Below are 16,400 nucleotides of genomic sequence, written 5' to 3' on the forward strand. Positions count from 1 at the left end.
GAGTGACTTGTCTTTTTCTGTGCTCTGAAGACATTTCAATAAAATGTGAGTTGCCTAAGATTTGAACGTTTGGAATTACTTATGAAATTGCTTAACCCTTCAACTTGTTGTATTATTTTTGTCCATTGGTTTTCTTTGTTTACTACGTGTGTAAATTTTAACACTTGTATTTTTCTACGAATTTTCCCATTGAGGTCTGGTAGCCTGCCATTTCAGGTAGTATTCACTTTGGTATTTATATTTGTGACCTTATTTGGCTTCCCAGTGACTTTTTTTTACCATCTCTCTCTTTCTCTTTCTCTCTCTCTCTCTCTCTCTCTCTCTCTCTCTCTCTCTCTTTCTCTTTCTTTCATTCTTACTAAGGCAAATAAAGGCTTGATTTTTCTAAAGAACAGTTTGGGTTTCTATCTTTCTGTTTCATCATTTCTGCCTTTATCTTCATCAATCTCTTTTCTCTCTTTTCCATGGATGTATGTTTCCATGCTTTTTAAAATTACTTCATTTGGTTTCTACTTACTTGTATTTCCTAATGATGTTAGAATCATATGCTTTTCTTTTCTTTTTTAATTTAATTGTATTTTTATTGGAAAGTCAGATGTACAAAGAGGAGGCAAGACAGAGAGGAAGATCTTCCGTCCGATGATTCACTCCCCAAGTGACTACAATGGCTAAAGCTGAGCCGATCCGAAGTCAGGAGCCCTTCTGGGTCTCCCATTGCCGGTGCAGGGTCCCAAGCTTTGGGCCGTCCTCGACTGCTTTCCCAGGCCACAAGCAGGGAGCTGGATGGGAAATGGAGCTGCTGGGATTAGAACTGGTGCCCATATGGGATCCTGGGCTTGCCACTAGACTGCCACACCAGATCCGGATCATATGTTTTTCTTTGAATATTGCTTTGGCATCATCCAACAGACTCGTACATAAACTCTCATCATCATTCAACCTTAAAACATTTGTGCTCCCAGTCTAAATCCCCCCCCCCAGTTTTTAAAGACTTATTTATTTTTATTGCAAAGTCAGATATACAGAGAGGAGAAGGCATAGAGAGGAAGATCTTCCATCCATTGATTCACTCCCCAATTGTCCACAATGGCTGGAGCTGATCCAATCTGAAGTAAGGAGCTTGTAGCGTCTTCCGGGTCTCCCACATAGGCGCAGGATCCCAAGGCATTGGACCATCCTTGATTGTTTTCCAGGCCACAACAAGAAGCAGGATGGGAAACAGGGCTGCTAGGATTAGAACCAGCGCTCCTATGGGATCTCTGTGCACCCAAGGTGAGGACTTTAGGCGCTAGGCTACCATGCTAGGCCCCTAGATTCCCCTTTAATTCATGAGTTATTTAAGAGTGTTTATGCTTTTAATTTATACATATGTATCATGTTTGGTCTTGTGCTGGATGCTGAATAGTTGGCTATCTTTTTTATTTCTTGTTTATAATTGTACTTCAGACTTGCATGGCTGATTTCAGAGTCTGTATTGTCACAGTACAAACAATAAGGTAATAGACTGCTCTGGTGTGTGTCTCTATCGGCTGCTTTTTATAATCAGTATTTGACTGCATGGGGAATGCAACTGAATGTTAGTGTCAAGAAGTAAGTTGATAAGAACAGATACTACACTTGATCTTAGCCAAAAGGCCGAAAAAAAAATGTTCTGCACCTTAAATGTAGACAAATATCTTGTTAGAGTTACAAACCAGTCTAGATTATCCTAAAATCTGCCAAGATCAGCAAAATTATACTTCAACACAACAAATGGCTAAATACTAAAATGAAATAGACACAAGACAGCTGAATGGTACCCTATAGCCATTTTAAGGTATATAGCAGCCGGTCCTGTATATAAACTAAAATTGAAATGTCAATGAGCTAATCATAGGTTGTGGTTAAGAACTTGCTTTTTTTTTGTTTTTTAACATACTGGTTACTCAAAACCATGTCAATTCCATAATGTTGCAAATTGCTGTTAATGTTATATTGGGACTCTTAATTGACTGGGATGATATTCTACCAGCTCTAACTTCGGACCAGAGATGGTCTCCCCAAGAAACTGTTCAACCCATCTGGACAATAAGTAGCTGGACTCTATGCTTGGTATACATTTGCAAGGAAAGAATCTTGATTGAATTTGAACTGTAATGCTGCATCAAGGTGGAGGAATCCACCAGGGGGGAGGGGAGGGGGAGGGTGGGGGGATTCCCAGAGCCTATGAAACTGTCACATAATGCAAAATAATTAATAATAATAAAAAAGAAGTAAGTTGATGCAGTTAGAGAGCCAGCCCCTTTCCTTACAGACCCTTCTTGAAAGTTGGGCAGCAGGAATCTTTTTGTTCGCAGTGGCCAGAGCTGAGCTGAAGCCAGGAGCCAGGAGCTTCTTCCAGGTGTCCCAATGAGTGCAGGATCCCAAGGCTTTGGGTCATCCTCTACTGCTTTCAAGGGAGCTGGATGGGAAGCAGGACTGCTGGGATACGAACCAGCATCCACATGTAATCCCAGCACATGGAAGTCGAGGACTTTAGCCACTAGGCTACAATGCCAGGTCCAGTATCTTTCTGTGAACCTGCTTTGCTATTAGGAACACATTTTATATTGGTCTGTTATTCCCTTCAGAGTCCTGGCTAGTATTTATGGGCATATCCAATATCCCATAGGTCATATGGGATTGATGAGGGGGAAACCTCAAGTCCTACCTGAGCAGGAAAAAAAAGTCTATGGAATCTGTTCGGTCAATTTTTTTTTCGTAATCAATACTACTACCTCCCTTCCTCTTCACAAGGATAATTTGCATACAATTTTGTGTAGTATAGTATATTCAGGTACTTTTGCAAAATCAAACAAAAACAAAACAAAATTCGGCTTTTCCTTTTTAGAAGTCTTACTTTTTTACCTGATATGGAAGAACATGATTTCACTGCCTTTTGACACAGGATTGTACATATCTCAGAACAGAGGCCTCCTTCAGACTGTTTTCAGAATCTTTGCACCCAGCCACTACTGCTCACACACACACACACACACACACATACACACACTGAGAACAGTAGCTTTACTTTGTTTTTCCAGATAAATAGGATTGTTTTTCTATGAAATGTGCCATCGTAATATTTCGTTTGCATGATCACATCCATTCTTTTATAATGTTCTTCTTTTCTTGACATCCCTTATTTGGGCACATTTGTTTTAACATATTATTGATTTTCAAGGCAGAGAGACAGAGAGGGAGAGAAGGGCAGATACAGAGGTGAAGAGAAATCTGCCATCCTCTGGATCACTCCCCAAATGCCTGCAACACCCAGGGTAATTCTAGGCCAAAACCAGGATGCAGAAAGTCCATCCAAGTCTCCTACGTGGGTGGCAGGGAGCCAACTACCTCACCCTTGGGATACAGCAGGAGATGTAAAGGAGAGTGGATCAGGCAATTCCCTAGGGACGCGGGTGTCTCAAGTGGCATCTTAGCTACTGTACCAAACAATGTTGCCAAACGGGCACCTTTGAAGACTAAATCTTACTACCTTTGTGTTCCTTTCTTTTCCTCCTCTGTGTCATTACTGATACTTCAGAATAAAGTTGTACTGAATATTTTCTCAAGTTAATCTTCCTGTCAGATACATGCATACACTTGACTAAATTATCTATTAGTTCCTTCTTATAGGTGATTTTCTACTTTTCATGTCACTTCAAAATTAGTTTGCAATTGATGGGTACCTAGAGATAAATGAATGGTTTTCTGGCTGAGATTCCAGGGTGTTCATACCAACCCAGAGCTCTTGTGAAGACCCTATCTTTATACTGCTGAATCTGAGCATATCTATTGAAGAATTTGGTTAATCTTGTGCTGTGTGAACTCATACTAGTGCAATTACTAGTACTGTTTACTCTAAAATATTGTAGTCATGTATCAAACTGTAGCATGTGCCCAGAAAGAGACATTGTGCCTTTCAGAGACTGAGACAACATTTGCTACAAAAATCTTTGAAATTCCTTCACAGAAGGGAAATTTTTGTAATTCCAATTGCATTGGGCTGGTACGAAGAAGACGAGACATTATGAGTGCAAGAGTAATTAAATCTGTGGGGCCAGAGTTGTGGCATAATGAGGTAAGTCACTGTGACAACAGTATCTTGTATGGGCACTGGTTTGAGTCCCGGTTGCTCTACTTCCAGTTCACCCCACTTCCAGTTCACCCCCTTGATAATGCACCTGGCTAAGCAGCAGAAAGCAGTCCAAGATGGGCTATATCCATCCCCATGGGAGACCCAGGTGGAGTATCTGGCTCTCCTGATTTTGGCCTGGAGCCGACTAGGTTGTTTTGGCCATTTTGGAAGTGAGCCAGTGGATGGATTGAAGATGTTTCTCTTTCTCTCTCTTTCTCTCTCTCTCTCTCTCTCTCTCTCTCTCTCTCTCTCTCTCTCTCCTGCTGTTCATGCTCAACTCTGCTTTTCAAAAAAATAAATCTTTAAATAGCATATTGGAATCTAATGTTTAGCTTTTGTGCACTTATAGTTATCATGATACCTCATGAGCAGTTCTTTCAAATAAAGACCTTAGCTTCCTTGCTTTTCCTAGGGATGCTACTTCTGATCCCAAATTTTTACAAGTGAGGCAACTGATGCGCCAGAAAATTGTTGTCATTCTGGAACCTAAAGTTCATCAGAAATATCACAATTTACTCCCACTACTGTTGTTCATACATAGCCCACATTTTGACATCTCATCTTGGTCTCTGATTTGATCTGATAATAGTTTCCAAAGAGTACAACCGTGTTGTTACATGCTGTGCCCCTGGTTGGGAGAGTTTTCACTCCCAACTCCTGTAATTGAGAGCAGATCTGATTCACTCTTGTTTTCCTGTAGAGAATTGTTGTATCCTTTAACAAAGTGATACTTTCCCAAGCCTCTGAAGCTACATGTGGTTCTTTGCTTGCAACCTGTCATCTATTCAAACCCTTTGATGTCCGTATAAAATATTCTTCCTGATGATACTTCACAGGGCACATGTAGTCACCAGGCTTTCAGACTTGAGAATCCTTCTATAGAGGACACAAGAATCCATGTATGTGGTCCAGTCTAATAGCAGAGGTTGTTCTGTGCATATATCTTTTACATGAGTATTAACAATGGTTTTTGGAAATCTCACATATGTCATTGACAAGACAAGTTCAATGAGTCCATTGCTACACTTTGAAGTAATGAATGACTAGCTGTGTAGCCTTGGACACACTACTTTAAACCTTCTGTGATTACTTTTCCTTATCTTTAATGAAATATTAGTAATATTTGTGTTGTACACTTATTATTACAATTGAAACAATTTACACGATGAATTTAGTCTACAAAATACCTAACAGATTTTAAGGATTTCATCATATAGTGTTGTTATTTTGTTTTTCGTCATCATGATCTTCATCTTCCCCATCGTCCCACTACTAGTGTGTTTAGAGTTTCTGTGAGATTATTAAATAAAAGAACATAAACTATATGGCTGAGTTCCTCATTGCCTATAAAATCTCAAGATAATAAAATAGCAAGAGATGATTATGGCTGTGAAATTGCTGAGCATATTCCATGAAGATTTCATATTTATAAAGTATAGCTTATTTGGTCAAATAGGTGTTTTTACTTGACTTAACAGCACTGTTTATACTTTAATTCACATCCATGGAACCCATAAAAATTAATGCTATTGAAATTAACCATTTGTCAGGTTTTCTTTAAGCAGTACTGAGTCATCCCCCCAAAATTTCTTTGGTGGGTAGAATTGTGAGAGATGATAATACCGAGGTAACTAACAGATACAATTTCCAACACAGAATTCCTAAATGTGCTGTGATGATTTGATCTCAACCTTTCTTTGAAAGATTATATATCATGATCAAGTGGAATTCATCCCAGAGGTTAGGGATAGTTCAACATATGCATAGCATTAAACATGACATACCACATTAACAGAATGAAAAATAAGCATCATATATCTCAATATATACAGAAGGAGCATTTGACAAAAATCCATTTACATTTTAACAAATCCTTAACAAATTATGTGTAAAAAGAGTATGCTTCAGCCAAGTTAAGGACTTTTGTGATAACTCCTTTTATGACAACTAACTTTTATAACTCCTTTTACTACGACTAAAATCATACTCAACAGTGAAAAGTTGAAAGGCTTTCTCTAAGATTAAGAATAAGAAAAGGATACCCACTCTCACTACTTCCATTTAGCATGGTTCTGGAAGTCCTCACTGGAACTATAATTAAGCAATAGAAAGGAATGAAAGACATCTATTATAAAAAAAGTTAAGGTTCTCTGTATTTGCAGATGGCACACTCATAGGTAAAAATTTCCCTAAACTCTACCAAAAGCCTTTGGAATTGATAAATTCATTAACATTTCAGGTTACAAACTGAGCATACAAAAACCAGTAGCACTTTTGTACACTAACAATAAAGTATTCAAAACAAAAATAAAGAAAACAATCCCATCTTTAGCAGCATCAAAAATAAAACACTTAGGAATGAAATTAAAGAAGGAGATGAAAGATCTATATACTGCAAACTGTAAAACATTAGTGAAAGAAACTGAAGAATACACAAATAAACAAAAAAATTCTGATATGTCTGTATTAATATCATAAAAACGGTTAATTGTCCATACTGCCCAAAGACATTCTCAGATTTAATGCAATCCCTGTCAATAAATTACGTTTTTATAGAACTAGGACAAAAAAACATGCAGATTTGTGTGGAGGCAGCAAAGGCCCCAAGTAACCAAAACCATCTTGAGAAACAAAACAAAATAATGACATCAAGCTGACTTCAGAATGCTCAAGTATTACAAATCTGTAGTAAACAAAATAGCGTAATGTTGCCATGAAAACAGATACATAGAATAAACAGATTTTTAAAAATCAACACATGTAATATCAACTGACTTTCAGCAAAGATGTTTAGGATACACAATGGGGAATAGACAGTCTTTTCGATTAATGCTGTTGCAAAAACTGAGAAGTTTATCTCATACCACATTAAAAAATCAGCTAAACATGTATCAAACACTCAAGTACTTGATTTGAACCTGTAAAACTACTAAATGAAAACATAACGAATAACTGCACAACATTAGTTTGGGTACCAGTTTTTGGAACATGACCCTAAGAAGACAGGCAACAAAAGCAAATTTAGACAAATAGGATTTTATCAACACACAAAAAAAGCTTCTCCAGAGCCAAGAAGACAACAGATTCAGGAGACAACCTACAGAATTGGGAAGATATTTGCCAACCATAAATATGCTAAGGAACCATAATATACAAGGAACTCAGTCTACTCAACATTGAGGGAAAAAAAATCCTGTTTATAAATGAGTGAAAGATTTGAATTGACATTTCTCATACAAATTGAGGACAGATATTTGAAAACATGTGCAACACTACTAATTAGCAGGAAAATGAGAATTAAAATCATAGTGTGATTGCAACACATAACTGTTAGAATACCCTTCACCAAAGAGTAAGATGTAACTATGTAGGAAAGAAAACCCATATGCACTGCTTGTGGAAATGCAAATGAGTACAACCACCATGAAGACAGCACAGAGGTGCCTCAAAAAGTTAAAGCCAAAACTACCTTATAACCCAACATTCCCAAAACTGCATGCGTGAACATATTCAAAGGAAATTAAATCACTATGTTACCAAGAGATACTCGCACTTCTGTTATCTGTAACAGTAGTTGTAGTAGCCAAGATACAATTGCAACCATCAACTGCCAGTTAGAAGATAATTGTATAAAGAAAATATGGTATATATATCAAATAATGGAATACTATTCAGACTTAAAGAAAAAGAAGAATTCATCCAATAGCATACATGATCCTGGAGGGCATTGTGTTAAATGAAATAAGCTAGGCACAAAAAGATAAATACCATACACCCATACTGGCTTGCAGAATCTAAAGCAGTTGAACTCATATAAGTGGCAAATAGAATGTAAGGGTGTTGGGAAGATTTGGTAAAAGGGTAATAATTCTTACTTAAATGGGAGAGATTTCTTGAAGAGGTCAGTGGTAAAGCATGGTAGCTATAGTTGTATTTTTTATTTTTAATTACTGATAGCAGATTTTAAGTATTCTCACCACAAAATAAGTCTTATTGGATATGCCAATTGCCTTAATTTATTCTTTACACAAGATACATGCTTATCAAAGCATCATATTGTACATATTAATAGATACAATTTTAGGTAATAAATAGGTCCGTTATTTTGATTTGAGAGGTATGAAGACAGAGAGGGAGTGTGTTCTCATTCACCAGTTCACTCCCCTGAATATCTGCAAAAAACAGAATTGGGCAGGGCTGAAGCCAGGAGCTGGAAACATAGTCCAGATCTGCCACACAGGCATCAGGACTCCAACTACTATGGCGATCACCATTATCTTGCAGTATATGCGTCAGTACAAAGCTGGAATAAGGAGCTGGTGGCTTGGTAACTCAAGTCCAGGCATTCTGATATAGGATATGAATGTCTTAACTGCAATCATTAACTAAGCTAAACCAAAGCCCCAATGAAGAAAATGCTAAAATACAGAAGAAGTAAGCAGTTAATCTCAATTTTTGAAAGCCAGGGTTTTGTTGTTGTTATTTTGTTTGTTTGTTTGTTTGGTTTAAACCACCACCTGGGCCATCAGCATTGCACATCAGAGTCCTGGTTGCTCTGCTTCTATTCCAGCTCCTAATTAAGGTGCATGGGAAGGCAGTGAAAGATATTCCAGATACTTCGGGGGATGGGTGCTTGTTGGATCCTGGGTTTGGCCTTGGCAATCATGTGGGGCTGGAACCAGCAGATTGATAGATCTCTCTCTCTCTCTCCCTCTTTCCTCCCTCAATTTCTCACTCGTTCACTGTTTCTTTCTGTCATTCTACCTTTCAAATAAATAAACCTTTAAAAAGAAATAATTAGAGGCCAACAGGAGGGTAAGGTCACCTCCTACTATGCCAGCATTTCATGTGGGCACTTCTTTGAGTTCTGGTTAATCCAGTTCTTAACAAGCTACTTGCTAATATGTATGGGAAAGAAACAGAGGGTGGTATAAGCGCTTGGACCCCTGAACCCACATGGGAGACCCTGTTGAAACCCCTGGTGCCTGGCTTTGTCCTGGCCCAGTGCCGTCCTTTGGAGCTATTTGGGGAGGGAATCAGTTATGGAAGAGATTTCTGTTTAATTCTGCCTGTCAAATAAGCAAATTGAATTCTTTTAAAAAATAAATAATTAAAATACAATTGAAACAGAAAGAAATGTTAGTTCTCTAAGAAGAGGGACTCACTTGTTTTCATGCTCTCTGCTGGAACCCCAGCAATTCACCAAGTACTTATGACTAAGAAACATTTGCTGAATGAGTTTGTTACCATTGACATTTATGGGGAGAGTGGGAGGAACAACATGAAAGTACTGTTCTTGAGGACTCTTGAAATTACCAGGAAAGACTTTTAAGAGGACTGAGGCCCTCTACTGTGCAGGTGGTGGCACAAGTCAGTGACATGTGAGTTATTAAAATACATATTATCATTTGTATTCAAGGTAAAAGATGGCCTGGCAAAATATAAAACCTAAAATTGTATGCAGATTTTAAGTGTCTTCTGGGGAATTTTGGCTGTTAGTTAACTAAGCTTCAAATAGACGTCAAGTGGCACTTGGAATATTATTTAACAATAAAGGAGAACTTTGGAGTTGGATGAAGATGGAGAAGCAACATCCTTTTGTGTCAGGTTCTGTTTAAGCTTTGCTGTTCCATTTGAACTTTGTGACATTATTTGGGAGCAAAGAAGAAGCAATAGTAATTAGTTGAAGAGAAAAGAAAATATTTTTCTGTTGCTCTGCACTGTTTGCAATGAAAATCAGTTGAGTTATTGCTATCAAGATTGATTTATTTGCCCCCATGTGCTTTCTAGGCATGGATAAATGCCTATAAAACTAACATAGAACTAAATATTCTATAAATTATGTAGAATGTTTTCTGACATATGGTGGACATTCAATTAATGTTTGTTAAAGGGATGCCATTTCCCTATATATTTCCCAACCTCTACCTCTGATCCCTGACTATGAGCTTCTTAGAAGCAAAGAATATGGATATTCTTATTCCTTGATGCCTAGCTGGCTTTCTGACACATAATAGATGCTCCAGACAAGGTTTTCCATTGAATGAATGAAACACACTAGTGATTATCACATGGATCAATAAGTAAAAATCAATTAATCAAGCGTAATTAAAATAACTTCTTTTCTCCCAATCTGGTTAGATCATGTATACCATGAATATGAACAATTTGTGTTCACAACATTGTTTTGCTAGGAAATGCAAAGGGTAATGTTACTCTTTCCTAGGACTGGATCTAAATGAATGGAGCTTTCCTATTTGCTTTTTAAAATTTAAATTATTTATATTATTTTCTGTGATGCATTTTTGTAGGTATGGGATTTTGCCCTCATATCTCTCCCCTCAATCATTTCCCCTCTCACCATTTCCCCCCATATTATTACATTTGTATAATCCTTAAGTAACAGTTGCAAGATTAACCTTTTATAATTTAAGTTCATCATGGCATTATAGATTTAGACAGAAAATTTAGTATCATATTGACAAGGTATGTTTAGCTGTTTTACTTGTAGTCCTCCCTTTATTTGGGGGTAGAGATGTTTTCTGCAATGTATCTATACTTCCTGATTTGCTAGTCTCCATTATATAATTCATCTATGAGAATCTTTGTATATAATTGTTCACCTATATTCACATACATATTGATCTTATATTTTGCATGATTGTTGCCTCATATTAAACAAAACATATGATGTTTCTCTTTTGGTGATTGGCTTATTTCACTGAGCAAAATGGTCGATGGTTGAGACAATTTTGCTGCAAACGGTAGAATTTCACTCTTTTTAATGGCTGAGTAGTTTTCCATGGAATAGACATACCACAGTTTATCCATTCTTCTTTTAACGAGTGTCTGGGTTGATTTCATGGCTTCATAGTGTAGATTGTGCTACTATAAATATAGGGCTGCATATCGCTTTCTCATATGCAGATTTCACTTCGTTTGGATATATTTCCAGGAGTGGGATAGCTGACTCATACGTTAAATCAACTTTCAATTGTCTGAGCACTCTCCATACTGACTTCCATAGTGACTATTTTCTTTTCTAATCATAACTTTGACCTTTCTCATAAATCAGCAAATAGCATAGAAAATATAACCACTCCTTTTCTTCAGTTGGCTTATATATCCTAAGCAATCTCTTACATTATGCTGAGTGATGGATTTTTGCATGAGTTAGCTATGACCACCTGTTTAACTAATTTATTGATTGCCTTGCAAGTTAACATTTATAAAGGATTCACACTTATAGGCTTTAATTATTCTTTATTCCATATCCTATCCCAATTATTACAAGACTAGTTTGAGGTCTGTTTCTCTATTCCCTGATTTTTCCACTTGAAGCTTTTCTATTTTTTAAACTCTTTCTTAAGTGGCATCTTTAATCCTTTCCTTGGCACCTGAAGATGCTCTAAACATATGAACTTGTAATTTCTATTTCTGTTTGTGGCCTTCCTGCTTCCTTTATCTCCCTCTCAGCCAATTGTTAGTCTCTTTGATCAACTGCTGCAAATAAGTTAATATCTCTGAATTTTTCATTCTGGAAAGTGCAACTGTATGCCCTTGACAGTAAGCAAAGCAAAGATTCTCCACCTAAGCAGTACCTAAAATTTCCTTGTGCTTTACTCACTGCCTTACCACTTCTTTCCTTTCTATCACATTTCTTTCACTTGGTTCATAAATACTGCACATACTTGTAGATGCCTGGTAGCAGGGTAAGTACTGGAGTGATATGAGTGGCTATTGACTTATACTCAAACACTGATATTTATTTGATTTAGGGAAAGTCAACTCTTTTGATCATGATGTGCATAAAGGCAACTTAAAAATCATTTTTGTCTTTTTGATTGCAATTACACTCATCTTGACTAATTTCATGTTTAAAATATTTTGCATTTATTGAGGTGTGCAATAGGCCAACCCCCAGTGTGCTAAAGAACTGACTGACTGAAACATTCAAATTTGTTTCTGAAATATCCTCAGGTAGCCACATACAATTGCACAATGTTCAATATTTCTTGTACACATGTTTCTGTTTGCTTCCTAGAAATATTTCTTACTATGTAGGCTCACTTTGTAAGCATCTAGAGAGCAGAGACCAGTCCATTAAGCTTGGCTTGCATGAAGACTAGCTCACAGCCACTTGAATCTATTGCATGTGAAATAACATGTCCAAGAATTTGATGATTCTGTGGACTTAATGAAGTTTTGTGTAATTTAATCTGTTTTATTGAAATAACAATATACTTGAGACTGGTTACTTTATGATAAATGGCAGTTTATCATTGGCTTATGGCTTTGGAGTTTGAAAAGTACAAGTTCGGGCAGCCTCATCTTGACAGACTCTCATGCTATATCATAACATGGCAGATGGCATTATGAGGCAGGAGTACATGGGAAGGCCAGAAATGGCAGGTATAGAAGAAGCCAAATGTATGGGGAAGCCTTATTCGATAATAACCCACTGTTGCAGTAACTAATCCAATCTTGAAGACCTAACCCAGTTCCTTAGGTAGGGTATTAATCCCTTCCCAGACTTGATTACCTTGCATTAATTTCCACCTCTTAAAAATCTTGTCAGCTCTCAATACCATTACATTGAGAACAAAGCTCCAAGCATATAAACCCTTGGAGGACAAGGCATATCCAAAGCCTAGCTATGTTCTTCCTAAGTAATGAGTATTAAGTGGAACAAATGAAATAAAATGAAGCACAGACTGTAAATCTTTTTTAAAAGCTTTATTTTATTTCGATTGACAAGTCAGAAAGGAGGAGAGACAAAGAAAGACTTTCCTTCTGTTGATTCACTCCTCAAGTTGCCTAAACGGCCAGAGTTGAGCCGATCTGAAGCCAGGAGCTAGGAGCTTCTTCCAGGTCTCCCTTACAGGTGCAGGGTCCCAAGGCCTTGGACTGTTCTCAACTGCTTTCCCAGGACACAAGCAGGGAGCTGGTTGGGAAGCAGTGCCACCTGGGATTAGAACCAGTGCCTATATGGGATCCCAGCACACTCAATGTGAAGATTTAGCCACTGAGCCAATGTGGCGAGTTGAAGCACAGACTGAAAAATTAAACCTCAATTGTGGGACAGCTTTAAATTTGGGTTGCTTATCTTTTGTTTATTCTCTCTTAAATGACTTTCATATTCCATTCTCAAGTCAAACATGAACCAAATATAGTTGTCTCCTCTAGTTGCTTCTTTGGGGGCTGCCTCCCTTGCAATGATTGGGATGGATGATACCCAATCATTTTCTAGCTGAGCAGAGTGATTGATAAGCTCTGATATGGGGTGTGTGGGTGGCTTACACCCAGAATAGTTTCAAATCCCCATGTTTTACAGCTGTGTCTTCCAGCCTCTCGGCCTTTCTGTAAATCATTTGCCTTTCTGGTTCAGAAAACTTGAAGCTATCCTGTTGCCAACTCAGGAGAACATGTGAGCTGTAAAGCTTTGTCTTTGTGCCTTCTTTTTAAAATGAGTTTTGGCACAGTTTGAAGAATGACTACCTCTTTGTTAGAACCTTTACAAATAACCTCCTGAGGGCCCAGTGCAGTGGCCTAGTGGCTAAAGTTCTCTCCTTGAACGCACCAGGATCCCATATAGACACAGGTTCTAATCCAGGCAGCTCCCCTTCCCATCCAGCTCCCTGCTTGTGGCCTGGGAAAGCAGTCAAGGATGGCCCAAAGCCATGGGACCCTGCACCCGCGTGGGAGACCTGGAAGAAGTTCCTGCCTCCTGGGTTCGGATGGGTGCAGCACCGGCTGTTGCAGTTACTTGGGGAGTGAATCATTGGATGGAAGATCTTCCTCTCTGTCTCTCCTCCTCTCTGTATATCTGACTTTGCAATAAAAATAAATAAATCTTAAAAGAAAAAAAAAACAAGAAAAAAAAATGACCTACTGAGTGAATGGCTTAATCCATTTCTCCAGGCCAATATAGCAACAACATTGGGCTCACAGTTCACCCAAATTTGGCCCAGAAAGAGAGTCTCCTCAGAGGAAATTATTATTATTATTATTATTATTATTGTTGTTGTTGTTGTTGTTGTTGTTGTTATTTTAGTACAAGTGAGTTTTCCAAAAGTTACAGAGCATCCAACTTATCACCAAGTACTGAGTTGTTTTCCAGATGTCATTCCGAAAACAAGAGAACTTGTTTAAAAATGACAGCATTATTTAAAAATAAATACATCATAGCCAATCAAAATCCTCAGGCTACAAAATAGTTTTTCAATTTAACCAAATGGTTTTAATCCAGGATATGTGAGGACTTGACTAAAGTAACCAAGATATTTTTCCCCAATGCCATTGCCATCCCCAAACTTCAAAATCATAAAGCCTAGCAATGCATGGCAGCATAGAAAAATGCTCTGCGACAGCAACTCTGCTTGACTCCTAGCTAATATGATCAGATTGCATTGAACCAGAAACTGATGGTCCTCGGGTCTGTGAGACATTATACATTTCTCTTTCATCAGAAGCCCTATTTTTGTTTTAACCTTCTTGGAGTTGATGCAAAGTCTTGGTTACATACAGCAATGCAGAAGTCTACCTTTGGAAATAGTGGCATGGATTGCTGAAAACATGGTGTGGAAGAATGAGAACTCTGAGGGTGGTGGGTATTAGAACCAACCTCGTGTGGACAGATGGTTCTTTAGCATTATGATTTGCCATTTTTCTCCAACAAAAATGTTCCCCTTTCATCCACTTCCCATTTGCCTGCTGTGACATCAACTTTTCTTTTTCAACTCTAACTTATTTTTGTGATTCAAACATTGTTTCTCACTCCAGATGGGTCCTGCTAATACATACAGATAACTAAAAGAAGTAATAGATGAGATTGATAAGACTATAGGACAAAGAACTTTATCAGATCCCCAGACCCAAGAGGGAAAGAATAGCAGTTTCAGCTGATTGGGTCTTTCATGGTGGGTAGGAGAAATCTGTGAAAGGAAGAATGGAACACAGGAAGCAAACGAACACATCACAACTAGTTTCATGAATGACTACCTTTCTTTAAAGACTGGTGTGTCCACAGTTCATTATCTTATAGAGAAGACTGCAATATTAGAGAAAGAGAGTGTGTGTGTGTGTGTGCATGTGTGTAGTTTAGGGTGGGTGTTTCTTTTTTTCATTGAACTTACAGATTCTAGATAGTTTAGATTTTTTTTTTTTTACCAAAATCTAAAAAAGATGAATAAGGAATTTGTTGGGGGTATAAAAACAAGATACTTTCACCATCACATCCCTCATTAAGGCAAATCGAAACAGAGCCTGAGGTGAGGGGAAGAGCTCTAAAGCTCACAGCCCATCCCCCTCCTCCATGGCATAATCCTAGTTTAATGCCTGAACATTGATTTCAACGGTGTGTAAGGACAATGGTGCTATCTCTCTACCTTTCCTTTCCCAACAGAATTGGCAGGTGTTTGCTTTAAAATGCAAAAAGCTATGTTAAGAATTCTTTCTGGCCATACATGGGTGGCGAAAATTTAAAAAGGTCAAAGACAATCCCAAGATTATTGGGAAAGTACATCCCTCTCACCCCCTGCCATCTACCAATCCCATTTACAAAGACGCCCCAGGTCTTTCAAAAGAGACCCACAAATTACCCTGGAAATCTGCCCCAAAAGGCTGGGCTGCAGCAGGAGTTAAAGGCTTTGTTAGCAGGGGTTTTGTGGGGTTTGGCACCACAGTGAGCACATTTAAGCCTCACAAGTTTCCTGAATGAGGGAAAAGACCAATCTTGATTTGCAAGAAGCTTAAATTTGAAAATATGTTTAAAGAAATGCCATGTTATTATTTCTAAAAAACAAGCAGTCAAACTGTTGGTTGAGGTCTGAGCTCTCAGCCTCCCTGTCTCTTCTGGCCTCGAACAAACAGATAAAGACTGTAATTAGCATATTGGTCATTTGAATGCAAAGTGCACTTAGAGTGGCTCTTAAAAACCATGTGTTAGCATGCTTCCCTAGCAAGCTGTCACTTTTTTGTGTTTATGGTATTAATTTGCCTAGCAACCTGCCCCCTTTCCTTTTTGCCTGTAAACTTTAGCCTAACTGCTAAAATTCATTAAATTTTCCATATTAGCAGCTGCAATGAACAGGGAGTATGCATGTGGAGAGGCGGGGTAGAGGTGATGGTGGGTCAATTTTCAAAATCATCATGAACCTGTTTTAAACTTCTAACTGACCTCTAAAATCCATCCATTAATTCATATGTACTGTCTGAGATGATTAATAAATGGGGAGGGGTGAGTTTT

At 38.0% G+C, this 16,400-nt stretch overlaps 1 protein-coding gene and 1 pseudogene across 1 annotated transcript in view; one reads left to right on the forward strand and one right to left on the reverse strand.

Moving 5' to 3' along the window:
• Positions 1 to 16,400, forward strand: part of PAK3 (p21 (RAC1) activated kinase 3) — a 276,680-nt gene that overhangs the window by 123,979 nt on the left and 136,301 nt on the right. The window lies entirely within an intron of this gene.
• LOC118760561 (U2 spliceosomal RNA) lies at positions 1,541 to 1,648 on the reverse strand (annotated as a pseudogene).

The sequence above is a fragment of the Ochotona princeps genome, chromosome X (genome assembly GCF_030435755.1).
Source record: "Ochotona princeps isolate mOchPri1 chromosome X, mOchPri1.hap1, whole genome shotgun sequence".
NCBI lineage: Eukaryota > Metazoa > Chordata > Mammalia > Lagomorpha > Ochotonidae > Ochotona > Ochotona princeps.